Source organism: Lynx canadensis, chromosome A2 (genome assembly GCF_007474595.2).
Source record: "Lynx canadensis isolate LIC74 chromosome A2, mLynCan4.pri.v2, whole genome shotgun sequence".
NCBI lineage: Eukaryota > Metazoa > Chordata > Mammalia > Carnivora > Felidae > Lynx > Lynx canadensis.
In genome coordinates, this window is record NC_044304.2 from 2175936 (window position 1) to 2189193 (window position 13258).

A 13258-nucleotide genomic window follows, 5' to 3' on the forward strand; every position below is an offset into this window, starting at 1 on the left:
ATCCAGTCCTGCACGCGCTGCCCGCCGCACCTGTTCCCCCCCGCCCCTTGCCAGTCCTGTGGCAGCGTGCCCTTGGTCCCGGGGCCCCCTTCCCCAAACCGGTAACAGCTCAACGTTTTCCTCCCAGCTGGAGACTCCTCGCTGTTGGAGGCAGGAAGTGTGTGCGTCGCTTTTGTCGACTCTCTAGAATTAACCCCCGGAATGTCAGCTCCCGAGGCAGGGGTTTTTGCCTGCCTCCTTCACGCTTGGATCCCCAGCGCCTAGAGCGGTGCCTGCCTCGCCCTAAGTGCTTGGACAAATGGTGAACGGAGTGAATGAACAAAGCAACGAACGGATGGACGGACGGGTTGGAAGGATGCCCCCAAGACAGACCCGGAAAAGCACTTTGTACCCGGTGCTGGCACAGGCCACCTGGATTCAAGGTGCTCGGTCTGCTGGGATCCTCCGATTGGCCGGGCGTGGATCACATGACATGCGCTGGCTGGCAGGCCTTCTCTGGCCTCTTCTTTCCCACCAGGAAAAACAAACCAACGCTGAAATCAGTCTGTATTATATCGCCCTGCTTTATTATTTTTCAGCGGCGTATGGCGCTGGAAAGATCACGTTGAGCTATGGCCGTCTGTGTTGCCCTTCAGCCCCGTCCTATCTTATTTTCCGTGGTGTCCCAGCACAGAGCTGGGGCCCGGGGTCCGGCAAAAAGTATTTTAGGTATTTCTGGAATGAACGAATGGCGTGGTAATTATTTCCTCCATGTTGCAGGTGAGGCTCTGGAAGGCGAGGACAGGTTCTGTTACTTACGTATCTGCCTTCTTCATCCCAGAGCTCAGCCACTCCACAAGCATTTAGTAGGCGCCCCCTGTGTGTGTCTGACCCTGGTCTACATCCTAGGGATACAGTGACCCACTCAGACCCTGACCTCACAGTCCAGCAGGGGAGCGAGACGCGAATTAAGTAACAAACACAGATAGGCTGTTATGATCCACGGGTGCCCTCACTGGGCCCAGCTTCACAAATGTACCCAGAATCAAGCGGTCCCCGAATTTGTCCCCATTCAGGAGCCTCCTGAGGCGGCCCTGTGTCATTTGAAATGGCCGTCCCCCTCTCTGAGCCTTCTGTCTGGCCCCACCAGACCACCCAAGCCGACCTGTCCTCCAGGCCCCGCTCCTGGTCTCAGCTGTCTCTCCGGGGAGCCTGGTTCCTTTGGAACGGGAGTGATATTTGGGATCCAAGAACAGGATGCCGGGATGTGTTCAGACTTCTGGGATTGCTGTTCCCAGACCCTTCCAGTGAGCGAAACACACACACACACACACACACACACACACTAATATTCACGTGTGTGCATCTAAATCTATAATCTGTCAATCTATTGATTGACATCCATTGAGCTCATGTATTATCTACTGTGTTTCTGCATCATCTATCCAGCTGTCTGTCTCTCTTGTTATCTATGATCTATTGGTCGTCTGTCTCTCGGCTGTGTATCTGTCTTACCTCTCAGCTGTCTCTCTTGGGCACTGTGAGTCCCCCTGACCCCTCCGATCCCATTCCGGCACCCCAGGATTTATTCCTTCCCTCTTCCCATAGTTTATCTCCTTCTCCAGCAGGGGAACCAGGTTCAGGGGGAGAGTTTTGTTTTGTTTTGTTTTGTTTTGTTTTGTTTTGTGTTGCCTGGTTCAGGGGGAGAGTTTTGAAGACAGAGATGAGGTGGTGTCCCTCCCTGGGAAAGAGCCTCCCTGGATTTCCTAACACATTTAAATTTTTTTTAAGTTTATTTAAACTTAAAAAGAGAGAGAGAGAGTGAAAGCATGAGTGGGGAAGGAGCAGAGAAAGGGCAGAGAGACAGAATCTCAAGCAGGCTCATCGTCAGCACAGAGCCCGACGTGGGGCTCGAACCCACAAACCGCGAGATCATGACCTGAGCCCAAGCCCAAGTCCATGACCTGGACCCAGCCCGGTCCAACTGCGCCACCCAGGCGCCCCTCCCTATGTACCCTTATTACTTCCTTTTTCTTTGTACAAATAACTAGGATTTTATCGTGAGATTCCATAGGTGGAAAACGAAATTGAATATTTATGCCGTGCCTTTCATTGTACTATGTATTTCAATTGCCTGTTTAGTGAAAAATAAAGAAACCTATAACTTTTGGCTTAAATTTGTAAGAATCTGGAACATTGCATGACTTTGTGTGTTGTCCTTGTACAGGGGCCGAATCTTCTCTGTATCGTCCCAACTTAAGTGTGTATGCTGAGGAAGCGAGTGCCCTAATATAGTGTCCATGAGACCCAAAGTCCTCCCGTGGCCCCCAAGGCCTAGCATGACCTGCCCGTCCCCTCCCTGCCCTCCCCTCCTCCCTCTCTTCCCCTCGTTTGGTCTGCTCCAGCTCGGTTCCTCCAACACGCCAGACCCAGTTCTGCCCCAGGGCCTTTGCACAGGCTGTGCCCCCTGCCTGGGAGGCTCTCCCTCTGGAACTCTCCTGGCCCCCCTTCCTGCAGGTCTCAGCTCAGGAATCACTCCCTCACACAGGCCGCCTTGGGCCCTAAAATAGCTCTACGTCCATTCCCTCACCTTTCCCCTTTTCTTTATACGAACACCTCTGCCTTTCTATTTCCTTTCTGTGTTTATTGTCTCTAGAAAGTCGGCTCCACAAGGCCGGGATGTAGGCTCTTACTCCCTGCACAGAGCTTGCCACACAGTAGGTGCTCAGTAAATCCTACTTGCTGTGAAGGTGAAGGTCGTTTTCCTCAGGACTGCACTGCCCAGGCAAAGCAGGACGCAGCTTGGTCAGCCGGGGCCGCCGTAACCAGACAGCACACGGTTGGGCCGCTTACGAACCATAACCACTATTCTCACAGTTCCGAGGCTGGGGTCCAAGATCAAGGTGCTGGCGGATGAGGTCTGGTGAGAGCTCTCTCCCCGGCTTGCAAACAGCTGCTGGCCGGCTGTGTCCTCCGGGGATGGGGGCGGGGGTGGGGGGCGCTTTCCTCCAGGCCTGTAGCTCCCCTTATCACAAGGCCACCAAGTGCTCTCAGATCGGGCCCTCACTCACCGATTTCCTCCTCCAAGCCCACCCCCAGATGCACCCACACTGGGGTCAGGGCCGCCCCAGGAACCGGGGGGACACGATTCGGCCCACGGTATAGTTCTACTGGAGCACGTGGCCTGTGTGGGGCCCTGGAGCCCCAGGAAGGGCAGACGGCGGCCTTGAGAGCCGCAGCTCGAGCAGGAGGCGGGCATTTATCTGATTACCGCTCTAATGAGGCCCTTCCCAGCCAGGGGGATTCTGCCTCCAGGGACGTCTGTGGCTGTCACACCAGGACACTGCTCCGGTCTGGAATGGGTGGGGGCCAGGGATGCCCCACAGACAGTGACCTCGGATGTCGGCCGTGCTGGGGAGGGAGAGCTTTGCGGTCTCTGATAAGAGCCAAATGGCAAATTGAGAGAAGAGGGTGGGGGGTTTCTTTCCAGGAGAGCTTTTAACAATGGAACTGACCTTGGCCGGGGGCTGGGAGGTCAGAGGGCTTCCCCCAAAGTGAAGGGGGTGGGGGTTACCTAGGTGACAAGTGCTCAGGTGGAGAAGACAACTTGTGCCAAGGCCCGGAGGCAGCGGGAGAATGGAGGGGAAGGGACGAGGCAGGGAGAGGGAGGGGACAGACCACCCAGGTGCTTGGACTCCACCTTCATCTGGGGCTGCTGGGGAGCCACAGAAGGTTTTCAGGTATCACAAGAGGGCAACACGGTCCCATTTGGCTTTGGAGACCTCCCTCTGGCTCTTCCCGTCAGCAGGATGCAGGGTGGCCTCCTGACTTTTGTGGGTTCCTTCCTCCACCAACAACATTAAAGAGTATATTTTATGATGGCGTTGGTATACAGACTGATATAATCCAGGGTGGAAATACGATGATCTGTTCGTGGTTATTGTAGTCGCTGTTTTCTTCTGATTCTAGAGGGAATGAAAACATTTTCACAGGCCCCTAAACTGTCGTCAGCCCTGGGCACTGCTTAGTGCACATGCTGGCCAGGCAGGAAAAGCGACCCGGAGAGCAGAGAGGCGCTGGACCGGGGTGGGGGCTTGGCGAGGAGGGAAGGGGCTGGGTCTGAAGGAGATTCAGATCACCACTGACCGGGCTACCGGGGTGGGTTGGGGGGGGAGGTGGCAGGGACGGACGGCAGAGCCATCCTGGAAGCCAGCCGGCCTGGCAGACGGGGCCGGGGGCACGGGCAAATCCGGCTTGCGAACTCAGTGAAACGCCCTCAAAAGTTAGCCAAGGAGGGGAAAATTAGACACGCAGGACCATGGAAATTAAGCACCATCGAGAGAATAAAAGACAATAAGAGAGAAATAAAAAGACAATTCACAGAATGGGAGAAAACCGCTGCAAATCCTGAGAAGCCTCCATTGTCGCATATATAAAGAACTCCCACAATTCAACAACACAAGATAAAGCACCCCGTGCAAGATCGGGCAGAGGACTTGAATGGACCCGGCTCCAGAGGTGACCCTCGAATGGCCGAGAAGCGCATGAAAAGATGCCCCACCCCCCTGGCCGTCAGGGAAATGCAAATCGAAACCTCTGTGAGACGCCCCTTCACACCCACTGGGACGGTTATCGTGAACAACTGGAAAACACCAGCGTGGCTGAGGATGTGCAGGGATCGGGGCGGCCACTGGGGAAAACACCCCGGCAGTCCTTAAAGACTTACACACGGAGTCACCGGCTGACCGGGCACATCCACCGCTGGGTACGGACCCAAGAGATTTGAAAGCGGGGACCCCCACAGACCCCAGCGCCCCCACGTTGATAGCAGAAGTCTGTATAATAGCCCAAGCAGAAACAAACGTCTGTGAGCAGACGACGGGATCAACAAAAGTTTACCGTTTCAACCATTTTTTATTAAATTTTTAAAAAAGTGTATTAATAATATTTGTTAAATATAATATATAATAACAATATATAATATTATACAATAATATATAAATATTATATTATCTAATAATATATATCTGATTATTCCTAATATTAAATATAATAATTATTGTAACATATAATATATCTGATGTTTTTTATTGGTTATTTAATTATTTATTTTTGAAGGAGAGAAGACAGAGTGTGAATGGGGGAAGGGCAGAGAGAGGGAGACACAGAATCCAAAGCGGCCCCTGGCTCCGAGCCGTCAGCACAGAGCCCGACGCGGGGCTCCAACCCACGAGCCGTGAGATCATGACCTGAGCCGAAGTCGGACGCTCGACCGACTGAGCCCCCCGGGCGCCCCTTCGGATATTTTTTCAAAGTAATCTCTGCCCTCAGTGTGGGGCTCAAACTCCCGACCCCGAGATCATGTCGCGGGCCCTCCTGCTGAGCCGACACGGGCCCCTTACCGCGTCTAAGCGCCCATCTCAGCGGCATCAGCGCACTCACACCGTCGTGCGCCCACCCTCCATCCGTCTCCAGAACTTTCCATCTCCCCAGACTGAGACCCTGTCCCCATGAAGCACGGACTCCCACCCCTGGCTCCCACCATCCACTCTCTGTCTCTGTGGACGGGACTCTTCCGGGGACCCCCTGTGCGTGGGGTCACGCGGACGTGTCCTTCTGTGCCTGGCTCCTGTCACCGTGCACAGTGGCCTCCAGGTTCATCACCTTGCTGATTAGTACATTCACTGAGTTGTGCAACCATCACCAGTATCTAATTCCAGAACATTCCATCACCCAAAGGCATCCCCATTAGTTGTCACCTCAGCCCTTCCCCCCCCCACGAGCCCCCCTTCCTGTCCCTGGATGGGCCTGTTCTGGACGTTTCACGCTGCGTGTGGCCTCTCGTGTCTGGTTCCCTCTCTGAGCATCGTGTGTTTGGGGTCCGTCCGTGGGGCGGCAGGGGTGGGCACCTCGCTCCTGCTCGCCGCAGAGGGACGTGCGCGTGCGTGGTGGCCACGTTCATCTTGTGGTGCTCGTTGCGCGGTGGATGCACCTGACGGCGTCGCTTGCCTGACCGTCGCGTGTGTCCCTTCCTTGGTGGGTGAACCTTGTATTGCACCCGCTGTGGGCTGTTATGAATCCCGCTGCTGTGCACACGCGTGTGCAGGTTTTTGGTGGACCATGTTTCCTTTCTCTTGGGGGAACATGGAGTGGAATCGCTGGGGCAGATGGAAACTCCGTGTGGCACTTTTTGTTTTAATTTTTAAAAATTATTTTTGGGGCCTGGGTGGCGCAGTCGGTTAAGCGTCCGACTTCAGCCAGGTCACGATCTCGCGGTCCGGGAGTTCGAGCCCCGCGTCAGGCTCGGGGCTGATGGCTCGGAGCCTGGAGCCTGTTTCCGATTCTGTGTCTCCCTCTCTCTGCTCCTCCCCCGTTCATGCTCTGTCTCTCTCTGTCCCAAAATAATAACGTTGGAAAAAAATTATTTTTAAGTTTATTTATTTGAGAGAGAGAGAGAGAGAGAGAGAGAGAATGAGTGGGGGAGGGGCAGAAAGAGAGGGAGAGAGAGTCCCAAGCAGGCTCCTCGCTGTTAGAACAGAGCCTGACGTGGGTCTCGAACTCATGGACCCGAGCCAAAACTGAGAGTCAGCCGCTTAGTGACTGAGCCACCCAGGTGGCCCTTAATTTTTTTTTTTTTTTTTTAATGCTTATTGTTGAGAGAGAGAGACAGACAGACTGCGAGCAGGGGAGGGGCAGAGAGCGAGGGAGACACGGAATCCGAAGCAGGCTCCAGGCTCTGAGCCATCAGTACAGAGCCCACCGCGGGCTGGAACTCAAGGAACTGTGAGCTCATGACCCGAGCGCAAGTCAGCGGCTTAACCAGCTGAGCCACCCAGGGCCCCCCCGCGCTCCCCACTTTTGAAGAACCGCCAGACTGTCTCCCACGGCTGCTCCCCTCCCCCAGCCCCACCTCCCTAGGACCGTCAGCCCTCAGTCTTGAACCCGGGCAGTGCTCCGGTTCATGTGGTCCGGCCTGCACAGCCGTCCCCTGCTTCTCGGCCTCGCCAGCTTGGCCTGCAGCGGGGAGGCCTGAGAAGACAGACAGACAACGCTCTTGACCTCGGGGGTGGCAGGGGCCTCCTGCGTGCTGCGCGCTCCGTATTCTTCGTGTATTAATTCATTCACCAGGATTCATTCCATCTTGCAAATGCGGGCGATCGAGGCTTAGTTGGGGACAGTGGGGCCCGGCCGCTTGCCACCCAGCCTGGTTGGGGGCAGGGAGAGGGGGACCCAGGCCTCCAGGGCTGATGCCACCGACCGAGGCTGTGCTGGACCATGCGTTTGTTTTTATCCTTTCCCTTCTCCCGGGGCTTCTGGCTGCCCCCTCGGGAGCCAGGCGTTGGCAGGGCCGGAGCTTGTTGGGGTGTTTAAGGCCTTTAAAAGGTGTAGCCGGTATTTCCCTGGGGCCGTGTGGTAATTGGGGACCGGGATTAGGAGGCTGCTGCCAGGGGCGTGTCTCTGGGGACATTTGGGGACTGTGGGAGCAGGAGGTATGGCTGCCCACCCACCCTGCCCTCCGGATCCCCAGGGCCAAGTGCCAGGTGCGGCTTTGTGACCGGTGGCTGAGGTCCGTCCCTCTCTGGGCGTCCTTCTCTCTAGTGGAGGAGAAGACTTTGTATTGCCGCAGGACCCGGTTCCCCCCCCCCCTCCCGGCTCCTTGGTGCCCAGACGCCCTCAGCCGGCCCCCCTGACGACCTAAATCCCCCCCTTCGTCATAGTGGAAGTGGCCAAGGTCCCCAAATGCGCTCATGCCCCCAGCGTTGTTCCAAGTGCTTGAGGTGGGCACTGTTATCTCTCCCATTCTGCGGCGGAGGAAACTGAGACCCAGAGGCCCAGAGAATAGAAGAGGCAGGATTTGAACCTCAACCACCACGCGGACACCCCTAGCCAGTATTTCCTGTTGAATGTGCTCGCTGTTTTGAGTGGTTTGCGGTGAACTGTCCCCACCACAGGTTTCTGTGGAAGCCCTGACCCCCAGTGGGACGGTGTTTTGGAGGTGGGCCTTTGGGGGGGGGGTCAGGGTTAGGTGAGGTCAGAGGCTGGGGCCTTGCCAGGATGGGTGCCCTGGGAAGGGGATGAGGCGCTCAAGCGCCGTCCCCTCCACGTGAGCGCACGGCCAGAAGGCGGCCACTGCCGCCCCAGGAGAGAGCCCTCACCAAACATTGACCACCTGGCACCTTGATCTCCAGGACCACGAGGAATAAATGTCAGGTGTTTAAGCCACCCAGCCTGCGTATTTTGTTACAGCCGCCCAAGCAAACTGAGACAAGTTATATCGTTTAATCTCCAGAGAAGCCCCAGAAGACGGTTGAGGAGACCCCGAGGCTCAGAGAGGGCAAGACACCTCCGTAAGGTCACACAGCTGGGAATTGACAGAGGCGAGGTTCCAACTTCAGACCAGGGTGACCGGTTCTCAAGCCCATCCGTTTTCCCCCCTTCTCCATGACCCCGCAGACCACTCTAGGGAGGCAGTTTGGTGTCATGGTTAAGAGACTTATGTGGGTTGAAATCCTCACTCTGGCATTCTTTTCTCTTTTAGTTTTTTCTTTTTTTTTTAATATTTATTTTTGGGAGAGAGCAAGTCGGGAAGTGGCACAGAGAGGGGCTAGAGGATCCAAACCAGGCTTTGCGCTGACAGTAGGTGCCCCCCCTTTTTTAAAGGAGATTTTTATTTTTATTTTTTTAATGTTTATTTATTTCGAGAAAGAGAGACTGTGCATGCAAGGGAGGGGCAGACAGAGAGAAAAGAGAAAGAGAGAGGGAGAGAGAATCCCAAGCAGGCTCCACCTTCAGCACAGAGCCTGACTGGGGGCTCGATCCCACAAACCGTTAGAACGTGACCTGAGCCAAAACCAAGTCGGATGCTTGACTGACTCAACCACCCAGGCTCCCCTCTTTTTTTTCTTTTTTTCTATTTTATTTTCAAGTGATTCCTACACCCGACGTGGGGCTTGAACTCACAGCCCCGAGATGAGGTCGCACGCTCCACCGACCGAACCAGCCAGGCGTCCCTCACTCTGGCATTCTACTTGTGGGGGTGACTGGGCCTCAGTTTTCTCCTCTGCAACATGGGAGTCATACAAGTCCCAGAAAATTGTGGGATGGAATGAAATAGGGCACGAGGGCCCCTTAGCTGGGGTTAGCACAGAGGTATGAGCATTTGGGCAGCTGTCCTCTCTGACCCTCAGTTTCTTCTTCTATAAAGTGGGCGTGTTGTCAGTACTTGTTTGAGTGGAGACTTGGAACAAGGGGGGTGAAGTGCTCAGAAACAGGGTCTGGTGCCCGTACGTGCTAAATATACAAGAATTAAAAAATGTAGTCCTAAATACACACATCGCCCAACCTGGAACACAACAGCCATACACACACACACACACCCCTACTGCCCCAGGAAGAGTGCTTTCTGTACAAACCAGGCTGTCCACTTGGGTCCCGGAGGGCACATGGGCTATTTGCATTTAAAGGTAAATGAATTGCAACGACAGGAAATTGAAAACTCACTCCCTCAGTTGCCCAGGCCACATCTCAAGGGCCCCACGGCCACGAGAAGCTAGCCTGTCGGGCAGCCGGAGCTAGAATAGTGTCACCTTGGAAGAAAGAGACGGTGGGCGGCCTGTGGAGACCCTCCCCAAGGTCACGCAGTGCGTGCAGCCTGTTCCAGGGCGTCCACACGGGGGCAGCTTGTCACAAGGTCTGGGCCCTGTGCCACCGCGCAGTCTGGTCCAGAGTCCTTCCCTCTGCACTTGGACATCCGGGCCCGGTCGTTCTTTGGGGTCGCACTGTGTGGGCTGAGCCTCATCCCCCGCCCCCTCGATGCCAGGAGCACCCCAGTCGGGACAACCACAGATGTCCCCAGACACGGCCCAGTGTCCCCCGCGGGCAGGATCTCCCCGAGTCGTGAGAACCAGAAATGTCAGCAACGTTGCTGTCTCTTGGCAAAATCACGCTCAGCTGAGAGTCGCCGTTGCGGTGAATCCACTCATCACACGCACAAGGATTAAATTATGAAAACAGGAAGCAGTGGAGAGCCTTCAAGCCTTTTTCGTCCGTGACATCTCCATCCAGTTCAAAGTCTGTACACACGCCCATATACATACACTCGCTCGCTCGGGCGTGCATTTCAGTGCGAACATGACCCCAGGCAAAGTGATACAAGCTGCCCCTTGCCCTTGCAAAGCATGGTGCACTGTGCTAGTTTCTAGCTTAAAAACTTCTTCGTTAACGTTGATTTATTTTTGAGAGAGCGTGAGCAGGGGAGGAGCGGAGAGAGAGGGAGACACAGAATCCGAAGCAGGCTCCGGCTCCGAGCTGTCCGCGCGGGGCTCGAACTCCCGAGCCGTCAGATCATGACCTGAGCCAAAGTCGGACGCTTAACCGACTGAGCCCCCCCGGGGCCTCTGGGCCATGACTTATTAAAGTGATTCCTTGACGAACAGATGGACAAAAACGATGGCTCAGCGTACGGGCTGGGATCCGAACTGGGAACCCGATCCCTGAGGCCCCTTCGACTAGGAGAGGAGCCACGGTGACGGGGTCACAGCATGGAGACGGCTCAGCGGCTCCTGCCACAGCGTGACGGGTCTTGCACGTGTGACGCGGAGCAGAGGGAAGGCAGACACCAAGGAACGCCAGCAGCCCCGTGCGGTTCAAGGGCAAGCCAGACTACCCCACTTAAAAACACGGGCCGACGGCTGTTCTCCAGAGAGATCTACAAAGATCCAAGGCACGCGAAAAGATGCTCACCATCATCAGTCGTCAGGGAAATGCAGGTCAAAACCACAGTGAGTTTCCACTTCCTACCCGCTAGGACAGCTAGAGTAATAATAATGATAATAATAAATAGTGATTAAAAAAAAACCCTGGAAAGTCAGACGTGTTGGTGAGGATGTAGCAAAAGCGGGGGCCCTGGTGCACGGCTGGTGGGGACAGAAAAGCGTGCAACGCTGTGCAAGACGGTCTGGCGGCTCCTCAAAAGATTAAACACAGAGTGACCGTCAGACCCAGTGAGTCACCCCAGGTTTCTGCCCACGAGAACCGGAATCAGGGACTTGAAGACGTACTTGTTCACCCGTGTTCACGCCAGCATGACTCACTCCAGCCAAGAGATGGGAACAGCCGGCAGGTGAATGGATACACACAACCGGAATATGATCCAGCCTTGAAAAGGACGTCCTGCCACCACGTGGACGGACCCGGAGGTCACCGTGCGCGGTGACAGGAGCCGGACACAGAAGGACACGTCCTGCGCGACTCCCACTCACAGGGGTCCCTAGAGGAGTCCCCGTCCCCACAGGGACAGAGAGTGGATGGCGGGCCAGGGTGGGGCAGGGGGCGGGGAGTCCGTGCTTCCTGGGGCAGTCAGTCTGGGGAGGTGGAAAGTTCTGGAGACGGATGGCAGGGCTGGCACGCGACGTTCACAGCTAGGTGCACGTGCTTGACGCCGCTGAGCTGCGCGCTTAGAAAGGGTTAAAGCGGCAAGTTTGATGTCATGTGCTTCTGCTATGGCTAAAAAGTATCAAGAAAACAAACATACAAGCAAAAAACCCAAGCCTGCTTGGGTAGGGAAAACAGAGCCGTGCAAGGCTCAGGGAGCTGGGTTGGAGGGAAGGGCCGGGGCTGGGATCGCAGGACCCCTGCCCGGGTGGGGCGGGGCGGGGCGGGGGAGTAGCAGGGACTTCGCCTGGGCCTAGGGCCTCCAGACGGACTCTGGGACGCCCGGTTAAGTGAGCAAGGGACACTCTTACACGGAAACATTATTCGTTGTTCATCTGAACTTGCCACTTAACTGGGCGCCAGGTGACTTTACTTGCCAAGCCCAGCTGTGCCCACCCTGCCGGCCCCCCTCCGGGCCTCGTTCCGAGCAAGAATGGGAGCCTGGCCGCTTCCTGCGGTGGCCAGCAGGAGGCGCTGCGCCCGGCCGGCCACGTGGCTGTGGGCACGGAGGCTGGCAGGGAGGGGCTCCCAAGGACCCTGACTGCGCCTGCGTCCCAGGGCGGGGGCGGGGGTGGGAGGGGCGGTCCCGCTGCCCACGTGTCTGCTCTTATCTGCCCGCCCGCCCGTGAACTTTGGGGACTTTTATTGCTGGACCCAGATAAGGAGAAGTAAGCGAAGAGTTTTCAGAGAAAGCTCAGAACCGAAAGCTGTTACAGGCACACCCTCAGGAGCCTCGGTGCAGAGGGAGGGGTGCTGGGGGAGGATGCTGGGCTAGACCCAGCTCCACCCCTGGGGGGCCTCAGTTTCCCTCTCTGAAGTCGGGGGCGGAGGGAGAGGAGTATTTCCTAAAGGCGTGCAACGTGGCCTTGCTTGCCCCGTGCGGAGTGATGGTTATTCCCAAAGGGCGGTGTTGATTCTAAGGTGCATGGGGAGGGGGGAGGGGGATTTTCTGACGATTCTTTCGGGGGGGGGGGGTCCTGTCGAGTGAGGCCGGATGTGTGCACAGTCCGTTCTTGTGACTCACGACAAAGTCGAGTCGCCGCGGACGCGGAGTGAGTGGGAGCCCAAGAAGGGCTGCGGGAGGAAATCTGGGGTGAGGGTCCCGTGAGTCTCTGTTCACAACGCTTTCGTCAACCCGTCGATAGGTAACCTTGAGTCATGTGTTTCTGTTTAAAATGTTTTTCTTTGAAGTTTTATTCCTTTCTTTTGAGAGAGGCGGAGACAGCGCGAGCAGGGGAGGGGCAGAGAGAGAAAGAGAGAGAGAGAGAGAGAGACAATATCCCAAGCTGATTCCGAGCTGCCGGCGCAGAGCCAAACGTGGGGCTCGAATCCACGAACTGTGAGATCGTGACCTGAGCTGAAACCAGGAGTCGGTGCTCAACCCCTGAGCCCCCCGGGCGCCCCATGTGTTTCTGTTTAAAGACACCCTCTTTGGGGCGCCTGGGTGGCCGCAGTCTTTTAGGCGCCGACTTCAGCCAGGTCCACGATCTCGCGGTCCGGGAGTTCGAGCCCCGCGTCGGGCTCTGGGCTGATGGCTTGGGGCCTGGAGCCTGTTTCCAATTCTGTGTCTCCCTCTCTCTCTGCCCCTCCCCCGTCATGCTCTGTCTCTCTCTCTCCCAAAAATAAATAAACGTTGAAAAAAAAATTAAAAAAAATAAAGACACCCTCTTTAAAAAAATTATAAGTTTATTTATTTTAAGAGAGCAAGCGAGCAGGGGAGGGGCAGAGAGAGAGAGAAAGAGAGACTCCCAAGCAGGCTCCGCACTGTCAGCCCGATTCCGGGCTCAAACTCACGAACTGCGAGATCACGCCCCCGAGGGAAATCGAGAGTCAGATGCTTAACCGA

The 13258-nt window shown here is 55.9% G+C and overlaps 1 long non-coding RNA gene and 1 pseudogene across 1 annotated transcript; both read right to left on the reverse strand.

The window, feature by feature from the left end:
* Positions 1-542: 542 nt before the first annotated feature.
* On the reverse strand, positions 543-3135 carry LOC115502662. The gene is made up of 2 exons (XR_003965156.2): positions 2719-3135; positions 543-767 (listed from the first exon to the last, which is right to left on the reverse strand). It is a non-coding gene; the product is annotated as an uncharacterized LOC115502662 (long non-coding RNA).
* LOC115509489 lies at positions 2162-2260 on the reverse strand (annotated as a pseudogene).
* Positions 3136-13258: the final 10123 nt, after the last annotated feature.